This window comes from Tamandua tetradactyla, chromosome 10, assembly GCF_023851605.1.
Source record: "Tamandua tetradactyla isolate mTamTet1 chromosome 10, mTamTet1.pri, whole genome shotgun sequence".
Taxonomy (NCBI): Eukaryota; Metazoa; Chordata; class Mammalia; order Pilosa; family Myrmecophagidae; genus Tamandua; species Tamandua tetradactyla.
The window spans coordinates 109,175,194-109,180,326 of record NC_135336.1 but is presented as its reverse complement, the minus strand read 5'-3'; the positions used below and the strand labels follow the sequence as shown (position 1 = coordinate 109,180,326).

Genomic DNA, 5,133 nt, shown 5'->3' with positions numbered 1-5,133 from the left:
CTGTTAAAAAAAGATAAATCACAATTTATTCATGTGTAATTATTAAATGAAATGAAGATGTCACAAAGCAATGATATTTTAAATTTACATTAGGAATTCAAATGATCATATAGAAAGTTGTACTGAAACAATTAAAATCATAACCATCTCTGTATGATTGTTAAAAATAATCCTATTTTTGAAACATGGTTGATTGGCTTGAAAGATGGTCCTAAGAGGAAGATGGGGGTGAGGGCAAGGGGGTTGCAGTAGCCTGGCACTGAGGTTGTCATGAAAGGAAAACCTTAGCTGGCCCACCACAGGTATAAGACTATCCAGTTCAATATTTTTTCCCAGGAACACCATCACACAGTTCAGGGTAATAGTAAAGAATCTAAATCCCCATCATCAATCATATTTATTTAATATAAACTCTATATTTTCAGACTTATAAAAGAATAAATAATTTTTTAACTAACAGCTTCTATAGAAAATAATTTGAAAAATATTATCAAATAAATCCCTACAAGGATAAATTTCTTGACAAAGAAAGATGAGAAAAACAAGCAGCTCTTGATTTTTCTTTTCAGAAAAATATTAAAAGAGCAAAAGAAAACCTAGATAACAATTTAGACTACTAAGATTTTAAGCAAGGAAAGTAAGCAGAACCAGCAGAGATATTTCATAAACAGGAATTTTAAGGAAAAAGAACTGAACATTCCTGAAGGAAAATTACTCTCACCTTACAAGAAAAAAAAACTATAGAAAAATCACTCAAGAAATTACTGCATAATGTCCTTGAACGACATAAATATGGAAAAACTGGGCAAACAGCAAAATAAAAGCAAGAATTTAAAAGACTGTGCAGGAGAAAATAAAATTAACTACAACTTAAAAGGGGCTTTCAGGATATATAAAAGGGATATTAAAGATATCAATATGCTAATTTAATTCCATGAAAATTAGATTAAAAAGATAAACTGGCTCTAAGTAGAGTAGAAGGCAAGAAATGACAATATTCTTAGCTTCTCTTATTTTATTTTTCATTTGCAAGAACAATACTTTTTCAGCAAAACTCTTAAGAGGGAGCCCTTACATCTCAAACACAAGAGTTAAAGGAAAATATGAGACCACTAACCTATTACTTAAATAAACTGCATGTCCTTAAGTGACCACTAACTTACTACTTAAATAAGCTGCATATGTTTAAATCTAAAGGTCCCTAAGACACCTGGACAATTAGTTATCTCAGGGATATTGACTTTAAACACATCTTAAAAATTTTATTTAAATATTTATAAAATGAATAAAGATAGCCATAAAACACATATACACACATAAAAACGATATGCACATACAACCTCATTTTCCTGAATAAGCATTTGAACTCAATATTTCAAAGTTCAAAATGCAAATGGAAGCCACAAGCCAATGGCAGAAAAACTCTTAAAAATAACTCTTCTAATAATTTGAAGATCATTTTAATCTCTTTGCCTTTCTCTGACAACCTAAATCAACTTCCTCCTTTATCCAGTGTTCCAAGTTTTCTCAATTTACATTTTTTAATATTTTACGTGTGTTACTGCTATAAAAATCAGTCTCATGATTTTTCATGTGTATTTTGGCTTGACTAGATTTCAAATTTCCTGAACACTGAGACCAGGCAGCACAAATATAACTATTAATGAAAAGCAATGGCATATGCTATCTCTACGTTCCTTAAAACATTTCTAACCAAACTCCCTGCTTCTAGCCTCAATAATATCCATGTTATCTGTATCATTTATACACACACATGAGCATGCACACACAACACACACTTGTGATTTTGAAACATTTCTTTTCCTTTCTCTATCACATGCAGAAGAATTCCTCATAAATTTTGGATCCCCAATCCTTGTAGGTCACTAGTTGACCGTAAAAAAATATTACATTACTAAGACCAAGAAAAAGCAGTCACGTTTTAGATTTTTAAAATTTAGCATTTTAAAGGCAAATAAAGTTAATGTTACAAAGATGGTTTCAGAAATAGTTAACCATTTAAATGCAACTCTTACCTTTTTGTCCAATCTTTGCAAGAATAGAATGAATCTGCACCATTAACTCCTCATTTGGGGGAGATTCTTTGCTGGCATTCATAAGTAACTGTAACAGTATTTGTGAACCACCTTTGGCAACTAAGAAACTTGATCTTCGGCCACCACCTATATTTTTAAGAAAAAATTAAAAAGAAAAAATCTTTCCATAACACATTATGTATCACAATTTATTAGCAGCCAAGAAATCTTTAAAGTAATCACTCCCAAAATCAGATTTTGTTCTCGGAAATAGCACAGAAACAGTTGACAGGTTCAAGGTTCTCAAACACATGGGCTGCAGAGTAGTATGAGGGATACTCAATACCAAAGAACAGACCCAATATGAGGTATGACAGTTTAATTGCCAATTTCCAATATACAGAAAAATGTCTATATCAAAAGGACCAGAAATTTTCAAAAAAAGTACATATGATACACTGTTGATCACTGTTTATACACAGAAATTAGACTAAAGGAAACAAAAACCAGCTGACATCAGCTCAACAAGAATGCTTAAGATATTAAGTGCAGTTTGAAGATATTTCATGTTCTGAAATAAATATTTGCTTCATTAAAACATTGTAAATTTGTGATTCCCAAACTTTTTCAACCAACTGGGAACTACCCATATATTATTGTTTTTATTTTTTCTTATTGCATAGTATAAAACATATACAAAGCAAAGAAAGAAGCAACAGTTTTCAAAGCACTCTTCAACAAGTACTTGAAGACTTTTTTGTGTGTGTGGAAAATGATATACGCACAAAAAAGCAATAAATTCCAAAGCACAGCACAACAATTAGTTTTAGGACAGATTTCAGAGTTTGACATGGGTTACAATTCCACAATTTTAAGTTTTTATTTCTAGCTGCTCTAAGATACTAGAGACTGAAAGAGATATCAATTTAATGATTCAGCATTTGTTAAACCCTACCTTCTCTGTATAATTCTTTCTATCTCACTCTTTAGGGATATGCAGGCTACGGCCATTCTAATTTTTTCATGTTGGAAGGGACTGTCAATAACATAGGGTAGGGAGATGGAACTAGCTTCTGTTCTGGAGAGGCTGGGCCTGGTCCAGGTATCCATCTGGAGGTCATAGGTTTCTGGAAAGTTACCCTAATACATGGAACCTTTGTAGAATCTTATATATTGCCCTAGGTTTTCTTTAGGATTGGCTGAAATGGTTTTGGTTGGCAAGTTATGATAGGTAGAAATGTGTAACTGAAGCTTGCTTATGAGTGACCTCCAGAGTAGGCTCTCGACTTTATTTGAACTCTCACTGTCACTGATATTTCATTAGTTACATTTCTTTTCCCCTTTTGGCCAAGATGGAATTGTTCATCCCACAATGCCAGGGTCAGACTCATCCCCAGGAGTCATCTCCCATGTCACCAGGGAGACTTTCACCCCTGGATATCAAGTCACACATAGTGGGGAGGGCAATGATTTCACTTACAGGGTTGGATTTAGAGAGAGTGAGGTCACATCTGAGCAACAAAAGAGTTCATCCAGAAGTATCTCTTAGGCATAACTGCAGGGAAGCTAAGCCTCTCCACTACTTACATAAGCTTCACAAGACTAAACCTCAAGATCAAGGGCTTGGCCTATTGATTTGGGTATCTCTAATGTTTGACACGGTATCAGGCAATTCCTTAATGGTAAAGTTTAACAGGAACTATCTATGTTTTACAGATGAGCTTTCCAATTTCTCTTAGAGCAAAAGTATTCAAGTTTCCACTATTCTCCTTTATCACTCCAGTCTCTTATTCTTGACATGAACAATTTGAGTTATTATTATTATTTTCTTAGTGTCAATATCATTACAAGAATGAATGTGTCATTTTAATTCATCTTTCTATAAATAAATAAGTAAATGAAGCACAGTTTAAAAAGCCCCAGAAAGTAGATGGTGACTCCCCAGCACCCTCTGTTGTCAGTTTCCTGCGTGTTCTTCCAAAGGGATTGTGCACACACACATGCATGTGACCCCTCCAGTGCAAGGAACCCTTAAGCCTTATAAAATACAGGTTTATTTCTCCAAATGGTGTCACCCTATAGACACTGTTTTGCACTTTGATACTTTTACATACCAATAAATAAAGAGCCTCTCCCTTCTCATCAAGGTCTACATAATATAGACCATTATATGGCTAGGCCATTGCTTATATAACCAGTTACTGACTGAATGATGTCTAGTTGTTTTTAGCCTTTGGCTATTAAAAACAAATTGCAATAAATAACTCAGAACGTATCTTTACGTATGATCAAGTATACCTATATATGGATAAATTTCTAGAATTTCTGGGTGAAAGAATATGAGCATTTATTTTGTTAGATATTACCACAAAATTGTCCTCCAGGGAGCTGTTTACATTCCCATCAGCAATGGTGAAGGGTAACTGCATCTCAAAACCTGTACAATCTAAAGAAGTACAAATGATGTACATTCATGACATTTATTTTATTAAAAGAAGTGTAACTAATAAAGTATCAGTGGCTGAGAGAGGTGCAATAGAGTTGAGAGGCTACCCTGGAAGTGGCCCTTACACAAACTTCTGTTAGACATTGCTACCTATCACAACCTGCTAAACCACAACCACAACCATTCCAGCCACTCCTAAAGAATACCTATGGCAATATATAAGATTCCACAAGGGATCCATGCACCAGAGTAACTTTCCAGAAACCTACAACCTCCAGATGGGTCCATAGACCAGGTAAGTCCTGAAACCTAGAGGGCCCAACCTCTCCAGAACAGCAGCTAGTTCCATCTCCCTACCCCATATTACTGACAGCCCCTTTAAACATGAAAAAGTGAGAATGGCAATAGCCCAAACACCCTAAACAGAAGGACAGAAAAATCAAAGATGGTGGTGGAGTTACACAGGGAAGGTAGGGTTATAAGTAAACACCTAAAATTGTGGAATTGTAATTCATGTCAAACTCTGAAATGTGTTCTACAAATAAATAATTGTGCTGCTGTGCTTTGAAATTTACTGCTTTTTTGGTATATGTTATTTTTCACAAAAATGAAAGAGAAAAAGTTGATTATGGTGATAAAAAAAGATTAAAG

At 34.2% G+C, this 5,133-nt stretch overlaps 1 protein-coding gene and 1 pseudogene across 28 annotated transcripts in view; both read right to left on the bottom strand.

Moving 5' to 3' along the window:
• The window catches only part of LOC143648794 (uncharacterized), a 130,031-nt gene that overhangs the window by 61,548 nt on the left and 63,350 nt on the right, over positions 1 to 5,133 (bottom strand). For all 27 annotated transcript variants that reach the window (XM_077119303.1, XM_077119304.1, XM_077119302.1 and 24 more), the window contains one exon: positions 2,037 to 2,183. The gene's annotated coding sequence lies outside the window, so the exon portion shown is untranslated. The remainder of the gene's footprint in view (positions 1 to 2,036; positions 2,184 to 5,133) is intronic.
• Positions 1 to 5,133, bottom strand: part of LOC143647768 (transmembrane protein 132B-like) — a 64,647-nt pseudogene that overhangs the window by 49,606 nt on the left and 9,908 nt on the right. The window contains exon 2 of the transcript XR_013158180.1: positions 2,037 to 2,183. The product of XR_013158180.1 is annotated as a transmembrane protein 132B-like (transcript). The remainder of the gene's footprint in view (positions 1 to 2,036; positions 2,184 to 5,133) is intronic.